This window comes from Ornithodoros turicata, chromosome 7, assembly GCF_037126465.1.
Source record: "Ornithodoros turicata isolate Travis chromosome 7, ASM3712646v1, whole genome shotgun sequence".
Classification (NCBI taxonomy): domain Eukaryota; kingdom Metazoa; phylum Arthropoda; class Arachnida; order Ixodida; family Argasidae; genus Ornithodoros; species Ornithodoros turicata.
The window spans coordinates 34,698,362-34,718,819 of record NC_088207.1 but is presented as its reverse complement, the minus strand read 5'-3'; the positions used below and the strand labels follow the sequence as shown (position 1 = coordinate 34,718,819).

General features: G+C 46.9%; 1 protein-coding gene and 1 non-coding gene across 3 annotated transcripts in view; one reads left to right on the top strand and one right to left on the bottom strand.

The window, feature by feature from the left end:
- The window catches only part of LOC135400906 (U8-agatoxin-Ao1a-like), a 107,152-nt gene that overhangs the window by 57,297 nt on the left and 29,397 nt on the right, over positions 1–20,458 (bottom strand). The gene's annotated exons all lie outside the window — the stretch shown is intronic.
- On the top strand, positions 9,132–9,204 carry Trnaa-ggc (transfer RNA alanine (anticodon GGC)). Its single transcript has one exon. It is a non-coding gene; the product is annotated as a tRNA-Ala (tRNA).

Genomic DNA, 20,458 nt, shown 5'->3' with positions numbered 1-20,458 from the left:
ATGCTTTGCGAGCGAAATCAATAAATCGTTACCCATCGTAACGAATCGTAACGAATCGTAACGAATGTATTTCCGAAGACAACAGTAATGGAGAGATGAATACACACAGTAAACCGACATCTTCATGCTGCTCTATGAACCAACAGGAACCGGGAATGGCAAAAACGAAACCACCCGCCGTTCCATGCTCTGGTCTGTCCAGTTTCGTGATCATAAAGTGACGAACGAACGACAGCACACAAGCACGGGATGTAGCGGGAAAATATTCACTGCTTATTTGTTTTACAAATACATATGAGATACGCACATAGTACGCCGAATTTAGATAGCAAGTGACGAATTTAGGAAAACGAGCACGTCAAGTTTAGCGGAATGAAGCAGCCAACGGAAGGCAACGCCTTCCATGACCAACGGATGGCAGCTCCCGTGTGGTCACGCTTTTTTGAGCGAGTCAGACCCCCCTTGTTTTCACAGTGTAATCTCTGTCCCTAGCGGAAGCGAGCACACTGAGGATAACAAATTGGACACTAAGCCGGCGTTCACACGGGGCAACTTTTCCCAGCAACTCGAGGCAACTCAAACCGACGTCTTTTGAGCAATTTCGAGTCCGCGTTCGCACGCAGCAACTCGGTAGCTCCACCCACAAGCAACCTTATGGCGACCGGACAATGTGGGTTCGAATCGAACTGGTGGAATCTTTTCTTTAGCTGCTGTTTATCAAATTTCAGTCATTTTTATTGCCCCAATAGATGATTATTGCCTTCCAGAAGTGGCAACTGATTTGTTTCCGTGAAGTTCGCAAAAAAAGAAAAAGTTATTTTTCAGCTGCACCTGCAGGATTTGAACCTATGAACCCACGAACGAAATCCACAACGCCATTGGGAGTCACGTGGCAATGCTTCCCTCTCTGATTGGCCGATGCACGAGCAACTTCCCAAGTTTTCGGTCCGGGAGCGATTCGCAGCAACTCGGAGCAACTCGAGTTGCTGGGGGTTGCCGGCTGACAGCAACTCCAAAGTTGCTCATAGTTGCTACAAAAAGTTGCCCCGTGTGAACGCTGCCTAAATGAACTAAGGATTTTCTGAAGAAACATGACTAGCTCTTCTACCAGCACGCGCCGCTGAAAGGCACCGTCGTCGCCATGCTCCTCTCGCCCGAAACTCATGAAACGCATGCACGCGACGCGTTTCTCCTATCATGTTCACTGATCTCTGAGAGGACATTGGGAGACGGGGCCTATTAAGGACAGACGCCTCGACAAATAGAAGACCGAACGTATCTCGTTGGAGGAATAAAACGCAGATTCTGCAACAAACTTTTACGACTCGGTTAGGATCGGCTGCCATCCCTTGATATGGTGCACTCGTCAATGGAAAGGCCCCTATACAGTCGGCATTGCTGTTGTTGTTCGATTCGTTCGACAATAACGCGTGGCGAAGCAGTAAAACGTTTTGCGTCTTTTTATTCCCTACCTCAACGATTCTGTCCTTCGGGCGTTTTTCAAGGTCCGACACAAAAGACATGCCTTGCACGTTTTAGTGAATGTCACTTTTTTATGGAGCAGTAAGTAAGCTTAGGCGTAAAAAGTGAATTAAGTTATAGGTCGCGCGGCCCTGGTAAACCTGGTTGAAATGTGACAGGTATTTTCGGGATATGCGCTCTCCTTACACACGTGTTTTTTTTTCCTTCTTTACATTAGGGTTTTGTGAGAGTACAATGTACGTTGTCCACACGGATGTCATTACCGACAGTACGTGAAGGATTAGTATGCTTTTCAGTCTTCCATCGAGGTTCTGGTAGCTGGACACAGAGGTTTCAACAACAACCTCAAAGGGACAGTAGGATCCGGAATACTCATATATGAAACAGATGCTACAACGTTCGGGAAAGGCCGACAATATACGAGGGGTGTTCAAGTCAAACCAGGACTTTTCATTTTTCGCAAAAGTAAAATGAACTGAGAGGCGAGAAATTAGTTTTATTTTGCAACCTAATCTCCAGCTGCACTAATGCACTTGTCCCAGCGTTTCACGAGGGCCTGGATGCCAGCACCTCAGAAATCCTTACCGGCGCGTAGCAGCCTTGATCGGACCGCATTCTTGACCTCGTCGTCGCAGCTGAAGTGGCAGCCCCCGAGGAACGCCTTCAGTGGACCGAAGAGATGGAAATCGCGGGGGGCGATGTCTGGACTGTAAGGGGGATGTGGCAGCAACTCCCAGCCAAGTTCCTGTAAGGTGCCTGTCGTGAGATGTGCGGTATGCGGGCGTACATTGTCTTGTACGAGGAGGACTCCTTTGGTGATGAGGCCCGGCTTTCCGAAGCTGGAAGTGTTCATGAATGATAGTGTTCAACGTTCCCACAGAAAGGTCCGTCTTTCGAGCCAGTTCGAAACATGTTATCCGTCGGTTCTTGAGGATCAGGCGCTCCACAAGTTGGATGTTCTCAGGAACTCTGACACTGGGCTCTGAGCCGTCCCGGCCGGGATCGTCCTGCACTGATGTACGGCTGTCTCAGAACCGTTTGCACCACTCAAACGGTTTGCTGCGGCTAATTGTATCGTGGCCATACTGAGCCTGAAGTAATCTTTGAATTTCACATGACTTTACGCCTTCATTCACGAGAAACTTCATGACAATTCGCTGTTCGATGTGTGCGCTCACCTCGTTGTCGGCTATCTTGTCCAGCACGTGTCTTCTGTTTTGCACAAGCTTTGGACCACCACGTAGTGAACGCGGATGCCTGTCGCCTCTGAAAATGACGAAAAAGAAGTAGCGCGAGCCATTTGTACACACAGGCGACAGAAGGTCCCGGTTTGACTTGAACGCCCCTCGTACTTCACAATTTGTTCCCCTGAATAGTGCTTAGATATTAAATAAATGATTTTTGTGATCAGCGCTGTTTCCGCGGCCGCAAAGCTCCGGCGACGTGACGTCACTCCATAAGCGGAAAAGTGAGAGGGCGGCGCTCAGTGGGGAAAGGCATCGTCCGCACGCCCCGTAAAGCATGGTTCACACTAGTGCGTTCTGCTGCGTGCGGGCGCTGGTTACCGTGGCAACAGATACGTGCGCGATCTCCCGCAGCAGAACGCAAGGAGTTCACCCGGGCTAAACTTTTTACGACGCACGCAGCAGCAGCCCACAAGCGGAGAACGAATCGCGAGGCCGCCTTCCGAGCGTTCGCAGTAGGTTTGTCTCTGCGAGACTGTTTTCAACACGGCGGCCACCGGAGTGGAAGGCTTTGAAAATCCCGCCCGGCGCTCATTGGCTTACGGTTTGGTGACGCACGCATTCGGACGCAGGTATGTGAACAGAGGAATGGGTTGCTTACAACGCATACACACGCAGGCGCCCGCACGCAGCAAAACGCACTAGTGTGAACCATGCGTTACGCACGCACGGCCGCGGCATTCCTTTTCTCAAGGTCGCGCCCTCACTGGTTCTTAGGGACGCAGGGCCATTTGCTTGTTTCACAAGTATTACTGTTTTTCTTTTTAATGCGTTAGCATTAAAGTCGTCGCTACGAAAGAATCGCGGCAGCTGCGGTGGTCGACCGGTTCAGACGTGTCTCCGTGTGCGCGCCATGGGTTATGAAAGCTGTGTAGAGGAGCGGCGGCGAAAGAGAGCTCAGGCTGCGAGACGGCGCCGTCAAGCTGAATTGGAGGAAGCCTGAAAGGCTCGTTTTGGCTGCGAATATTGTCTTGCATTAGCGTTGTGTAGGGTCGTGTGAAGGGTTGTATAGCGTTTGTGAAGGGTCTTGAAGAGTTGTGTAGCGTTGTGAAGGGGAGTTCCCAAAGGGTTTTCAAGTTTTAATGCAAAGGCACTTCCGTCGGATCCACCAAAGGATCGACCATGATTTTTTTCGGACGCTATCTTGTTCTTTTTAAAAAAAATTCAAATACCTTCAAGGGAGATCCCGCACCAAAAACGTGTTGAAATCAGGGCCTATTCTCACTTGGCGACGCCCGACGCGACGTCGTGAGCGGGCGGTGGCAATAGACGCGCATTTCCGGCGTTGGGAGAGGAGAGACGTCGAGCCAAAAAATTGCCATGTCGAACTTCTTTGACGACGTTGGCGAGAGCTGCCGAGAACGATATACTGGCGACCAATAAGGTGACACAGAAGGGCCACGTCTGCTGGTTAAGCCACTATGGTGGGAACATGAAAATCGTGCGCTCTGACGGCGGAAATGCGCCTCCACTTCCGCCACCCGCTCACGACGTCGCGTCGGGAGTCGCCAAGTGAGAATTGACCCTAACAGTGGTGGCTTCGACTGGCGGTAGCAATGCTCTAAGCCAGAGCGCTCCGAGCGCGAGGCAGAAAGAAGATGGAAGGAAGAAACAACTGCTGAAGCAGTCGGCGGCTGCCAGTCGAAGATACCATTAGAAAACGAAAATTTTCCTTGGAGTGATTCGGGGCTCCTCCAATGGAAGAGCAGTCCAGCAACACTGCGCTTCACCTCACCGACATTCTTCGCCTGCGCCTTCCTGTAGGTTCTGTTCTACCAGTGGAGAGTAAACTTTACAACGAAATCGAGAAAGCAGATGACTCGTCATCCATGTCGCACGAGGAAGTTACCAAACGCGTGGCGGAAACCAAACTAAACAGCCGACGGCCCGTGCGAGACTATCTGTGTGACTTCACGCAGGGTCCAGGAGGCTGGAGAGTGGCGCCTTCAGGAGTTTCGGTTACGGTATAAGCTTCCCAGCACATTTGGCAACTAACAAGTCCCCGACGGCCAAACAAACTTTGTTTCTCATTTCTGAAGAATGTAGGAGCCTATTTACGCAGTCACTATAACAATTTCGAATTGTCCCGGAGTCTCACCTTCAGTGCCAGGGCATTTCATAAGGGGAGTTAAAATAAGTACTGGGTTTTACAATTCCATACGAAGTCGTCATATGTTTGCGAACGTACAATATGCTCAGAAAGGGAATTCCATTCTTGGATGACGGTTTGCAAATGCGAATGGTAACAATGGTGAGTTGAACTAAATTCAGGTTGAAGCGGACTCATGCGATATAGTTATGTTAGCGTCCGGCGAGGGATGACGACACCGTCCGAAAATTGTTTTCTTTGTTCTGCTTACCTCCCGTGTTCTAAGGAAGTGACGTAATCGGCGGCAGCGTGCAGAATACGTTAGCAAACGGCAAAACCATTACATGCGCAGGGTTCTGGAAAACTGCAGTAAGTTTGTCGAATTTGTTGATTGCAATCAATACCTAGACAGTTACGGTAGGGAACAATAACTACTACATCAATGACGATGGGATGAGGTGATTCACCGAAACAATTGCGGTACCACACCTCAGTGTATGTGGGTTAATACGAGCATATGAGTGGGATGACGATGAAATAGATGAGGCATACACACTCGCACACACACATGACACACACAAATGAGATATCCCACACGCAGGTGCGTCGTATCTAGGGTTGCCACCAGGCCGGTATTATACCGGCAGGGCCGGTTATTTGGGCGCTCTGCCTGTTGCCGGTAGGAAGGTGAAACCGGCAGCGTTTTGCCGGTATTTGTGGGCTCAAGACCTTTCATAAGGGCTTTTACGGGATTTTCCTTTCATCATTCCAGTACAGCCTGGATAAATCTGGAACACAGACCCAGCTTCGCGGTCACCAGTCGTTTTCTTAGTTATTCATTGTTATTATTATTCATTGTTATTATTATTATCATTGTTATTTCTAGCACAATGATACAACCACACACAGGAACATATGTTTCCTCGTATTATCTTGAACGAGCACGCTCTCTCTCTCTCTCTATGTGTGTGTGCTCGTCCACCCCTCACCCACTTTTCATTTTCCAGGAGCCTTTCCTCCTTTCCCTGTATTCCACCTCCTCTCCCTCAGGCGGTATTTTTCACTACGAAAGGTGGCAACCCTAGTCGTATCTAATGGGTTCATCCGGCAGGCCACCGGAGATGTAGTGCTGTGAAGATAACATCTCCGCATTCATGGCGAAAGCTCTGAGGTCAGAGAAGTTCAAGCAGGCAATGACAGGCATGCAGGCTGTAGGGAATGACATCCTTTTGGCCCAGATATCGCGGCTTTGAGTGCCGAGAGGAGCGATTTTGTTGCACCTCCTATAGACTCACATGTATTTAACATCTTTAATTCGCCAAAAATCAGTGGATCGCCTCACGCTTTGAAAAATATGTCATTCCCTAGATAAGCTCGAGAAGAACACGCCTGTACATGTTTCGTGTAAAAATTTTGCGAGGTTTTACGAGAACCCTGTGAACAAATATTCCCCATAGACTTTCTTAAGAAGTGAGTCCGCCTTCAAGACGATTGGAAGAGTGTATACACGGAGAACCTGAATGAAATAATTTATACAGAAAAGACACATCGGCATACTTTTCTCCTGTTTCATCATCATGCTGAGGAGAAACGCCTCCGAAATTCTGTTACGTTATCAAACAAAAGATTCCCGCCAAAGCACGAGCTTCCGCTGTTATGACGCAGTACATGACTTTGATGCTCGCTGATAAGTGTGCACGCCTGCTCAGTGCAGCGATGCGTGACTTTCGTATCTGAGCAATCGGCAAGAACGGCACATGATCACAGAGGGCAGCCAACATCGAAAGACGATCGTCTGATTTTGCCCCAAGCTGCGTCAATTGGCGTGGTACGCAGGGTCCGATGTCGAACTAAATGGGGGCTTACAGCTATCCTTACGGTGCTATGTTTTGTGGTGTGAGGTTCGAGTCCCATGACGTGTTCTGTGTGCGTGTGAGCGTGTTTCAATGTGCATTTCCGAAGAAACTGAGAGATGCCGAAGTGCTGTTACAGATTTGAATGCTGGCAACATAATCAAATCGAGAGCTGTTACAGCAAGCGACTAATAATGACTGTATGAGTGCACTGTACGGACTGGACTGTATGAGTGGGTTTTATGTTGGTGAGTACAGCAGTTTCGTCTTTGTCCGCAGCCAGTACGAGGGGCCTTTTCGGGAGATCGGGCATAACGAAATTATGATATATTTCAGAGGATTACTGTGTACAATAGTAGGAGGCACATGGCAGCAATATATCACGTGATAGATAAGTTGATAAGTAAGCAAGTAAGCTGATAGATCATAGATGTGCGGATTATATACGTGCTGCGACTTATCGCGACATTGCCGTTGATACGGCGGCTGCACGTGTAAGCGCGCGAGGCAAAAATGACTCAGTTCAGTACCGTTTGAACCGCTTAAACGATTCGTAATAATGAGTTTTACGATGCTAATGTGAAAAAACAAAAAACAGTGACGTAATAAACATAATACAGTGCAGGTGTTAGAAAAGCGGCACAAATTGGGACCTAACTTCGAAATGCCGCAACATTTGCAACGAAAATATGGAAAGCGATATACGAATCGGGTGCCTTGGAAGAAAGGAGACAAAAATGTTGAACACAATGAAGGGGCATTGAGCGGAACCGAGCGAGCACTGCGCTGGAGAGAGCGTTGCCAGGCTGCGGCGTCAACGTCGGCGCACACAAACGCCGCTGACGTATTCTACGTAGCTGATGTGTCGCTACACATTGCCATAAATACTAAGCATTATTGAATCCTGGTGTCTGTCTTAGCTACGTTTCCGTCCGCGTTGTATGCTCCTGAATCACCTGCCTTTTTGAAGAGTACAAGTAGGCAGTGCTGAAGGAAAGGGCTCAGGAAATCCCGGACGGCGACAAGAAATCGATCACTTGTCTCACGCAGCCCAAAAGTGTGTTCTGCGAAATGCGAACGAACCGCGCACACCGGCCCATCGCTAAGGCGTGGGTGGTGTCCGTCCACTTAGCGTGCTCAGGAGCTTTAATTCTTTCCTGTGTCGCCGATTCCTTCGACCCCCGCACGGCTTGGAAATGACAGGCAGTGCTAGCGAGGCTAGCTTCAGCAAAATTGCAAAATCAATGAAGCCACCATGTGCAGTCGATTAAGGGAAATAATTATGCGAAGGGAGCCCTTGTTTCTCCGTATTCTTCTAATGGAATATCAGGCGCAGTCGCGAAGCTATATATCCAAATTCACCCTTACAAACGTGTACGCAAAGATTTTTTTCGAGACGTGTTGGGGATTTCGGGTTGCTCCTCCATTCTTGTTTTGTGTGACGTCACAAACGGCGCTTAGAAAGAGCTTTTCTGCAGAAAAAGGTCACTAGCATCGGAGAATAAACAGGGATGGCCGAATATCGCTGGCGCGTGTGATATCATTGCTCGATGCTGTGCAGGGTGCTTTTCTTTTATTCGTTACAAATTCTTTAAAAAAAAAAGGCTATAAAAGCAGCATAGATATCGTTTTTGGAGGTTGATTATACGGCAAGGCGGACATTCGAGGAGAGTATGTAAATACTAGATCACTAATTACCTAAATTCATTAATTAACGTTTTAATTAGATGTGTTAGAGGAAATGTGTGATAGGAGAATACAATCTTCGACGAAAGCGATTCTTTTTTTAAAATTCTGAAACCAGCACGTACGTTGAAATATTGCATAACCGAAGTTTGCTCTGCAAATGAGCCGAAGCACTACAGACGACTTGCACCCTTACGTCATTGATTACGTAACCCCACCGCGCAAGGCATGCTGGTGGGCACTATCAGCTTCATCAGCCGACGGCGTTTTTCGCGCTTCTTGCCAACCACAGCAAAATATAACGTCGAACCGTCTTCTCGGGACGCCAAACGCTTGTAAACGGAAAGTCGTCGATCGCCTTGGTTGCTTGTGCGCCATTAAAAATCGAAATGGGCCGAAACGGCGACCGCGTACATCAGAACCGCAGGGAAGGCAGCGCTCATTACGCGTCGGGGTACCACGTGTTTTCGCGCGACGGAGGAGGTGATAGGAGCCCCGCTTTGCGGCCTCGATAAGCCGCCGACGGCGAAGGGCATCTCCCCACCGCACTCCTGGTGCGCGTAGTTTCCGTTTCGGCTTATTTAGCAAAATTATTTATTATTATTTAGCAAAAGAACATCAGTTCTTTCATGTTCAACAGTTGCCGCCTGCGTCGATCCCGTCGTATGAATGTGTGTATGAGTGAGCAAAAATGTAAGAGTGAAAGGAGGATGAGTGAGAGAGAGTGGCTGGTTTGTCCCTTCAGATGACGCGCCCTGGAAGTCGCTGAGAAGGCGTGTTAGCTTAGCTCAATTGGTAGAGCCCTGGATCGGCAATCCAGAAGACGTGGGTTCGAGTCCTACAGCTAGCTAACCTTTTCAGTGACCTTCATCTTTCACCGTGTCGTTGACCACATTTGTCGTACGACCACCGCATTGGTCGTACGGCTGGCACGGTTACCTTAGAAGTCGGCCCAGGACGCACATTCCCCAGGGCGTCAGTCGTGACGTTGCCCACCTCTGTGAGGTCGACAACGGCGAGCTCTTTCACCACCACCACCACCGTGGTCGTATACGGCGAGCCGATCCTGCCATTACCCCCCCCCCCCCCTCCCCCTGTGGTCGTACGTGTAGGTCTATTCCAATTACAGTTCTTCTTCCGTTTTTTACCATCGTGGTCAATTCAGGTTCTCGATCCTGGTTCTCGATCGTCGAACGAGGACGACGGGTTCGTCCTGGGGCGTTGGAGCATTTTCAGACTTGTAGCTATCTTGTCCTTGCTCTATTTTTTCAGTGGATTCTCGCTATATACACACTCCAGGCAATGGAGCTGCCATTTTGCCAGTTACAGCGAGTCTAAACCGAGGTCGCAAAGCTCGGTTTACGCTAACGCCCGTTAACGACCTTACGGTGCTTGGCGTCCGACACATCGTTTTATCAGAGCGTGATTTACGTCAACGGTCCTCTGGGTTATCGGCTTAGCACGCTTTCGCTGCGCCGCCATGGTGATCAGTGATGGTCCTGGAAGACTTCGGAAGCATCCTACGCGCAGCAGTTCATTTAATGTTTACAACCACAACGATGCAGAGAACGGTGCCTCAGTGCCAGCGAAAAACCTGTTCTAATCATTGCGCAAATGGACGATGCTAAATGTGAAAACTAGAAATGACCATTTTCATTAATGCCTCTTCGTACAATTATTGTTATTACGCAAACATAACTTGGACCTGTTGCATTTTTCTATCCCTATACCACGAACGTTTTAGAAGGTGAAAATGTAGGAACGCATTGCGCGTAATTCCGCAACCAACGCATGAAACAGTGGGAAACATTTTATGGTCCATTAAACGTTTGCGCGTTCTACCTATATCTCGGGAGCACGTCGTTCAAATTTTCGAACGTCCTTTCCCATTAAGTGCCGTTATGAACGTTCTCTCGCCTACCCGAGATTCCATCAGAACGACACGTTATCGCGCAGCAGAGTTGTTCCGTCGTGGGAGGAAGCGCAGATGTTGGCAAAAAGTATCTTTTATCTCGTGCTTTTTTCTTTTTTTCTCCACTCCGCCTCGTTTTCCCTGTGGTTTTATTTGCGACAAATTGCCGTCGAAATGAAACTGCAAGAATAGACATTTACAAAACACGTATGGAGATGACGAACGAAAAGGCGAAAGCGAGTCAGAGCCGACGCTTAAATATATATATAACAAAAAAGCAGGGAAGATATGCAGAAAAGGAAAAGGGATTCGTCCCAATAGGGGGGTCATCATTGCATCGTCTTGAAAACGGGGAACGATTTACTGTGTGCGTACATACCATGCAATCAGTATGATCTAAGCCTTTCATTTTCGCTGTCTTTTTCTATTTTTTTTTAATGTGAGATTTCAATTTCGATAGAAATGGAAGTCTTCCTCGATTTGATAGCCTTTCATGTTGGTGATGGTGATGTGATAAAGGGGAAAAAATGGGGATGTGAGTCACGACAAAGTTGGACGCGGCCTACCCCAGGACGCCTATATACATACGCTGAATAAGTGTACATACATGCAACGAACGGGTGACGCATCTAGAGATGCATTTCTTTTCTGTTTCGAATAGCGTTCAAACGGTTAGGAGCATCTAGTTTTACTGACGAGCTTTCGTGCAGAATATGCACTTAGCCAGTACTGCAAAAAATTGGCTACACATATGGAAGAAGAGCATACGGGTTGTTTTTGGGCACCAATGCAAAAATAAAATTATTAGTATTATATTATAGTAAACAAGCAGGAAAAAGAGAATGAAAACAATGAACACAGGAGGACAAGACCGCTTACCTGCAGTGCATAACAACAGGAGAAAAAGCCATGCGGGTCAGAATCGGGCGCCGGCTCTGCTGTCTGGATGTTTTCCTCAGACGCTTTAACACAAATGAACGGCACAGTTCCCTTTGAAGCCGGCCTAGGACGCACCAACCCCTATTAATTGTTTGGGATTAATTGTTTGAAAAGCTTAACGAGGACACTGACTTTCGGATACAAAGGTAGACTTGTTGCATTATGTGCGCTACAAGGGTGCTCAGTGAGTGCCCACGTTTTACAATCTAAAGTATTAAAACTCCTCTCTCAAAGATTAACGCCGCGTAAATCGCAGTATATATTTCTTTTCAACTCGCAGTGTGATGGTCTGTTATACTGCGCAGAAATTTGACATCACGACGTTGTTGCGACAAGGCTATGAATGCTACAGGGCGTACATCATCAGACGTATACCTGGTTGCTCGATGGCGATAAGTAAACTGCCTCAAATAGTATTTCGTCAGCGTGCAACAAGACTATACAGTGATTGGATCCGCTTCAAGGGACCGAGAGATATTTTCATGTCATTACTGTCGTCCACCGACCGTTACTGCCTTTCCGTCTTGTCGATATCAGCCTCGGGTTACTTCACGTCCTGGGGGGATTGGCAACCGCGTGCCGGACATGTAGCTCGTGATCATCATCTGTGCAGTCCTCCTGGTATGGTATCTCTATCTTTTTGCGTTGCGGCTGTTCGCTCCGAGATCGAACGGTGTCGGTGCGCCGCGGAAATATGATGAACTACCGTAGTGTGGATAGCTTCCTCGCGTCGTCTGCTTTTACACGTTTATTCCGCGTTCAGTGCAGCAGGTGGAGCATTGCGGAACCGAAGAGTATCGTACCATCGCGGCACAAGTGATCTTCCGGTGAATATACGCCAGAATTACGGAAAAGAACCATCAACTACGAACATCAGCCGACATGTTATCCACACTAGAAAGGTGACGGTGTCGCCCTCCTATAGGGCGATGTCGAAGCGAATAGCTCTTGTACGATCGTTGTTACTTGCCTCGTACTTGCCTCATTATCACAGTCTCCCACACTCTAAAAACAGAACTTCACCGCATAGCAAGCTGTGCGCGAACCATTGCACGGAATGATAGGGATATAGCTTCTGATTCGAAGAGATGGGGGGGGGGGGTACGCCTTTTTGTGTCAATTATCATACATCCAAATTGACACAAAAAGGCGTACGCCACCCTCCCTCTTCGAATCAGAAGCGATAACGCTACATACGTGGCAAAAAAAACCTGAACCGTTTAGACTAAATTAACGTCACCATAGGGTGGGGACCGTATTTCACGGTTTGCCATCAGACAGCAGCTGCAGTAAGCTGTCAGTACAACGCCGTCATTACCTTTCCTGAAGGCGGAAAAGAATTAAGCCTCAAGAGACTCATGGTTTCTCCAGCTGGTTAAATTGTGACATCGCGCATACGTTATGCCACACTGATGAACGCGTAGCTCCTTGCTGCCTGGTCCGTAAATTTGTACGGAATGCTTAGCTTACGTGTTCTAAATGCTTTACCATCCCAAGCACATATATACGTACGCGTGGCTGCCCGCGTCGCTCATCATTGCTACATTATTGCTATTCTGCACGACAAAGGCCCGTTAACCACCCGCGTGCCGTGCGTCAGCGCTGATTCACTGGGACACATTCGTGAGCATCAAATAAAAGCGAGACACGTCGTGGTTCCCCGCGAAAAGCGACTGCTGTATATTGCTTATATAAGTCTCGATCATGCGAGGAAGCTGCGCTGGCGCCATTAGAAGTCAGCCTTGGTATTGTTTGTCGTCCGTGCTGCGGCGCCGTTCTAAGACGGTGCGGGAAGTGAACGAGCTGATTAAACCGCTGTGAGCTTGATTGTGCCCGCTTGCATTCCGTGCCCGTTCTGGCAGTATGTGGTTTCCAGGCGACGTTGGACATCCAGTAATTGGTTTCCTCGGCACGCGCTTGTTCCTGGGAAGACAGTAGCCTTGTGTTTTATGTGCCGGGTGAAGCCAGGTTTTCACCCTCGATGTACATCATCGTCACTTAAGGTAAAACATGAAAAATCCCGAAGTGGAACTTGTCAAAATGCAAATTCAGCCACTAATACCGGCGCTGGAGAACGCTAAGCACAGCGCATTCGGCTCAGCGGTTTGGCACCTCGAGTTATAAAATGCGAGAAGTGTCTTTTCTTGTCCCTATTTTCCGCCCGAAAATTTCGAAACGATATCTCCGGGTTTTACCCTGTTTTGCATTTGAAATAAATCCCGAGTTTTTCTCCCCTGTCCCTCTGTTTTGAGAAACCAGAATGCCCGCAGACGCATGAGTATAATAATGACCTGCAACTTGCATAAAGGAATTCCGTTGTGTTTGAGACGGCAGAATATCTGCAGTAAAGGTGAACTACGTGCAGTAAGATTGTATGACTGTTTACATAAGCCTCCTAAAGAGGTTGCGTGATCTATTCCTTTATTTTCATCGTGAGTAGTCGCGCCCCGTGCGAGCTTAAAACATAGCTCAATAGCATAGTACGGAGTGATAGATGAAACATAAGAGGACGAACACAACACAAGTCTCTCTCTCCCCCCCCCCCCCCCCGTTCAGTTAAACAATGGCAGTCGAAGAAAAGGCACCAGCAGTGGCATCAACAGCCATTCTTTAATTGAAGTCCGCGACTGGGCTTGTGAGGCTTGTGTTGTATTCGTCCTATTTAATTGGCTCATCTACCACTACGTTACATGAGAAAGATTCTGCCCGCCAGGAGTGTGTTTTTCTGTGTGAATGACTGGCAACAATGTATGAGAGAATGTGTTGACGAGGGTGAGTGCATGTGTCTTGGTACGTTGAAGAGAGTGTACACTGTTAGAAAAATTTATACCTTTTGGGGTATAAACGGCTTGTCCCAGGGCGTGTACCTTTTGAGGTATAAACTCTATACCTTCTTCAAGGTATACTATCTTTATACCTTCCTGAAGGCATATTATTTGCACCTCAAGGTATAAACATATACCTCCTAGAGGGTATATTTTTAAGGGCTTTGTGGTATAATTGAAGAAAACGGTAATATTCGATTTGTTTCAGCGTCATATCCGAGTGGCGGCTTCCCAGTCCCAGCGCAGCTTTCCACAAATATCGGGAAAAAAAGGACCAAAGGAACGATAACAAAAAAGAAAATACCTGGAGACACTCGCGCACAAACTCACAAAGCATGGATGTGAATCGGAGAGGGAAGGAATTAAGTAATAATTAGCATTAAATTGGAAACCAAGGAGCAACACCAACAAATATTAGGAACAATATTTCCAGGAGCAGTTGGCATTTGCTGGAGAACAGATACATATACAGTACACCGCGGCTACACATGGTGGAGACCATTCTTCGCGCGGGAAGCAACTTAAGAAGTGAGGGCGTGTAAATTTATTTATTTTGGGATCAAATAATTGGCTTCCAGGTGTCACTATCCAATATAATTAGAATGCTACTGTATTACTGACTATGTTTTTAAATTAAGTTATTGTTTAACTGAGATGATATAGTCGCCGTCACAAATCAATGTGATCCCAGATGTTGCGGGAGAAAAGGTATACAAAACGCTGAAAGTATAAACGTAACATAGAAGTACCTTTTTATACCCTCAGCTGCCGTGGAAGGTATAGAATCGGTGATCTGTACCTTACACATGGTTTAAATAGGGTATAGACAATGGTGATGAGGTATAAATGTCGTACTCTAGACCTTATTTATACCTTTTTTATACCTTTTAAATACCTTTTCTTCTAACAGTGTAGCTAGCATGGTGCAATTGGTAGCATCTCTCTTGAAGTCAGAGGGTGTGGGTTCGAATCCTACTGCTGGCGTGTTTTCTGCAACTGTCATTATTTAATTGAAGCATAATAAGCTCCGTTCCAAGTATGCTAACTGCGACGTAGAATAGTACCGTCCTATCTGTCATATCTTGCAACTTACTGGAGAGAAGAAATACATATTGGACATACTGCGAGATGTCCGAAAGGTGCTGCGTCCCATTCTCTACTGCGTTCTTCATAAGGGCGCTTTGTTATCAGCCCATTTGGTTTAGGGCGTCTGAAACATTGCTTTATTGCAGTGCATATTCATTAGCACTATTGCGAGTTTTTGTGTTGCATTGGTCGTGAGTTTGCAATGCAGCGATGGCTGCCGCGTTTCCAGATATAACTGTACCTACCAGACGTCAACAGCGAAGGTCAAGGGGCAGTGCCATTTCTGTATCCCAAAGAGCATCATCGGTACAGCCCTATAACTTTCCATATCAAAGAAGCCCTGTGGCTTTATTGCCACCTTAGTCTATCCCTGCCAATATAAAAGACAGCCGGTGACGGTAACAAGGTCATGCGACCTCCCTGAATTATTTCGGCATGACTCGGTTGAGCAGAGCGCCCTCGTCCCTGAGCAGACCAGTTGTAGGCAGACATTAATTAGCGTACTGCTCTCTTATTTCTACTTTGCACTGCTACATAACATTGGTGTCAAAATTTTTGTTTTTGGGAGTTCCGTCGCTACTGGCGATAGATACTCTGATACATTGCCCGCGGGAGTTTGGTGAGAACGGAAAGTAGTGTCACAGTGAGGGCCGAGGTCCTACATTGTCCAGAAAAAGCTAGTAGCTGCACTAAGTTTCATACAACTATCATCAGTTCAGAACTTAATCGCCTGTGGCGATGAAAGTTATCGTTGTTTCAGAGTTGCAGAAGGATTTCACGCCTACAAACCGAAGACCTGCAGTACGTACTGCTAACGACATACTCGTCTGAACTCTACAGCCCGTGGCTCAGCCGTCCCCTATTGGCGGTGTCGTGCGCGAAGGAGCTGTACCATTATCGCCTCCGAGGGGAAGCCGTGTTTCACACAACGCCACCAATCGGGAGAGATCATCTGTGATAGTTGGGCATCGTCTGCTAGAAGGAAAGAATGCCAGCAGACGACGCCCAAGTATTATAGAGCATTGAAGAGCCACCCAGTGTCATTCGTTCCAACTTTATTATCTTTTCACGTGTCATGATGCACATACGAGAGACCCGATACCACACATATATTCTACGGATCACACTTACGTTTGTCAAAGCTTACCCTCATAGTTAAATGTAACAAGAACCTATTATAAACCTTTCTCTCAGCACTCGAGATGCCGTTGAAGACGACTATAGCTGCTGAGGAAATAGAGCTGTGCTGACAAAGTGTACGTCAGCGTTAGCTTATCCGAAAGAAGATAAACCTCCAGACCGTTACGAACCTCATTGCTTACGGAAAGGATTTGCGGGGAAGACTCGTGATGGCACAATCGCCAAAACCAGCTCCGCTAAGCCCCACATCGTGTTCAGTCGTTTCCTCGAAGAGCGTTCGTATACCCAGCGAAGCCTATTCACGCAAGTAACAAATTTGTGGTTCTCCCAGAGGGCGTGAAAAATGAAAGCCGCACTCTTGCTAGCCATTGGCCGAACGCGAAGATAACAGACTATAGGTTGTTCTTAGCCTATGGAAATTGTTAGTATTACACTTTTCGTTATGGCTTAGCATGTTTCTGTTTTTTTCTCTAGAGAACTGATAACGAAGACCTGCGGGTCAAGTTAGAGAAGGGATTGCATTGGATTGGATTGGAGTTAGGAAAGAAAAATATGGAGATGGTGCTTACTGAACTGCTACTAAAACAGCCTATCAGTAGTAATAATAGCAAGGGTGAAACTAGTGTTTGTGCCCCGGAACAGGGCACAGCTGGATCACAATTCTTTTACGTCCTATACCGCCACACACTAGTGATCCGGTAACACCCAACGTGACTTTTTTTTTTATTATCTTGAAGCCTTTATTCAAGGAGCGGCAAAGGTCCTGGAAATGGAAGCGGAACTGAGTGCACTATGCACATGGTGTCCGCGCTATGGACTTAATTTTATAAAATAGGGAGATGTAATGGGCCACCTTATGGCCGCGGTACAGCAACCTCTTGGGGCGTTGTCCTCATTAATTTTGGCTAATTAACTGTTTAATTATGAAAGACCTCAGATCGGTGCAATGACAACATCTGTTCCCTTTTTGTCCGCTGACGGCGTTGCCACTACAATGATCGAGACAATATATCGCGAGAAAATGGCCCACGAAAAAGCTGCAGATTTAAGTCTCATTATTGATGTCCCTCCTGAAACGCGCTTTCTCCCTTGCCCTCAAAAACGAGGCTGAACAAAGAGAACGCGTTTCATTCTTTTGTAAAATTCTGTCAGTAGTTAGGGCGGACACTCCGTATATACTTTTCTATACCCCGGAGACGCTTTATGTTTTAGGCATCATAAGACGCTCCCAGCCTAGTATCTTCACGAATGACATCGTTCCCTCCCCTGATTCGTTGAAAACTGGAGTCGTAAGCCGTTTTTTGACGCTTATGCAATTATGATAATTGTCACATAAATTCACTGGACAACTACGATAGTCGGCAATGCGAAATTATATACTATATAATAATATATAATATACACTACTGTTTTTACTTTCCACACATAGTACTTTCTTCAGGTAGCGCTCCTATCCCAGTTCGTGAAGTCGTTATCCACGTTTGGTGAGGTACAGTCCGGTTATGTCTGTAGCACGACTCGGTTCCACGTATACCAACTTGCGGATGCAATTTGCGGATGACTCTTGGCATAGGAGTACACGACTTTTTCATAAGTGCCTCCCTGCGATTTGTGAATGGTGATGGCACTCGCCTGCACAACGGGTAGCTGGCATCTCCTCACCGATATCTTCGTGTTCTTATCGATAACGCATGTGACTGTGCGCCTTTCGACAGGTATCCAGTTTTGCTCAATGTCTCTACAGAGCGCCCGTAACTGCCGCCATTTTGCGGCCGCCAGGGTTCCAGTCGCAAGTTTGGAGCCATGCTCACCGAGCTGCAACCAGGTGCGTTCCGGCTTCCCAAGCATGCCCTCCTTCTTCGCTTTCCTCCTCGCGCCCTGTTCACTCTCACCGTTTGCTTCCTCGCTCCTTTCCTCCTCTCGCTCTCCCGTACTTTCAACCTTCGCCTCGCTCCTCGTTCGCTCTGCCGGTTACAACGCCGACGACGCTGAACGCAGGAACGGGCGCCTAAAGAGCTGCGTTCTAAAAGGGGTACGCACAGCGCTTTCTCAAAATCAGGAGTGATAATGGAATGATTTCGGGCCATGGCTGGCCCTAAACGTGTTATGTGGTGAAGTTCGATCTGTTTCAAGAATGGACGCTGGAAACCCGTACTGCAAGCCCAGTTCTATGTTATAACAGCTTCACTGTACAACGTGCTCGTGATGTTGCGAAGTTTTATACCGAGAGGCGGCAGCAACGGCAAGCTGATCTACTGGTATCACTGCCGCGTCACCTTTACATCAAGCGCACGATGCGTATGCCTCTATACGGTGTATGGTCTCATGAAATATTCAGATACACTTTCGCTGCTGACTTCGCAAGAATGGGGCTTTTGCTTCGTGTTCGTTCCTAGTCCGGTGCAGCTTGATGGTTGCTATCCTTGAGCCAGTGAATTTCAAATCAATCAATCCATCAACCAATCAGTCACATATTCGTTCCGCACCTTTCGCCGTCGAATTAATGTCGCAGAAGTGAACCACACATAAATCAAAGCAGTCCATTCACGTAATAGTTTTTGCAATATGAACCTCACGTGCACGATCATTTGTTTCGACCCTGGATTGGATTGGATTGGAAAAGAAAGAAAAATATATCCTTTCAATCCTGTACAGCATAAATGCCACCACTAGTCCTAAAATTAGCATGTGCGCGCTTCATAAGGTCCTTTAAGCACGAGAGCAAACCTTCTTGGAGAAAATACAAGCAAAGAGAGAGAGAGAAAAACGCACGCACACACACACACACACACGCGCACGCACGCACGCACGCACGCACGCACGCACGCACGCACGCCAACACACACACACATACACACACACACACACACACACACACACACACACACACACACACACACACACATACACACACACACACACACACACATACACACACACATACACACACACACACACACACACACACACACACACACATACACACACACACACACACACACACATACACACACACACACATACACACACACACACACACACACACACACACACACACACACACACACACACACACACACACACATACACACACACATACACACATACACATACACATACACATACACACACACATACACACACACATACACACACACACATTCGAACGTTTGTATCGCGAAAGAAAACGTGAACCACCGAAACGACTTTGCATATAGAGTGGAAATCATTAAAGTGGCATCAATTCGCGCGCATTGTTGTTCGTGTTGTGAAGAGAGCCGGTAAGGCCTCTCCGCTCAGATAACGTTCGAACGTGAGCCAGTTTGCAATGCAATCGTTCAGAATCCCGCAATTACATATTCTCGCTGCCTTTCGCGAGGGATGCGTTCTCGCCTAGCTATTCTACACGGTACATGGGAGAGGTGCCGCCTTCCAGGCACTGTCTTCAATTTCTACGTCGAAGTTGACAAAAAAACCGTTTTGCATTCCGTCGTCGGAGATTTTCGAAATTAAATTACAGGGTGGATCAGCGGCAGTGAGTTTGCGAAGACGCGCGGGGAAGATTACACGTGCTCAAATGAAATTTCCTCCCGTTTAAATCTGAAGACTTGCGTTTCGGAGCCCGGAGGCAGGGCTTGTGTGGCAATCAGGTGTATTTGTTCTTTTTCTTTCTTTCCTTTTTCTTTTCTGCAAGAAAGATGCAGAAGGTGCATGGGCTTGCTATTTTCAACAATAGATTCAACAAATATGAAATAAAATAAACCAATTTATCTTGATATAATGGACTGGCTGAACGTTCAATTATATCAATAATCTCAGTACTAGTATCTTGCCATATTTGTTTGACCCCACCTTCTGATGAGAAAGTTAATCATACCTAGAAAAGTAGATTCAACATTTCATATGCAAAATTTCAGATTCAAGATTCAACAAATTCAACAATGATTCAACAAATATATAAAATGCGAAATAAAGATCAGTATAATATCAGTTTGAAAAAAAGAAAGAAAAACTTTTGACATCAAACTCGTGACATCAAACTCGTGACATCAAACTCGTGACATCAAACTCGTGACATCAAACCTTGTCATCAAACCTTGTGACATCACACTTGTTGTCAAAACCTTGTCATCAAAACATCAAAACTTGTGACACCAAATTAAAAGTCGTTGGTCACTCTTCACTTACACTTCGCTGTTCTC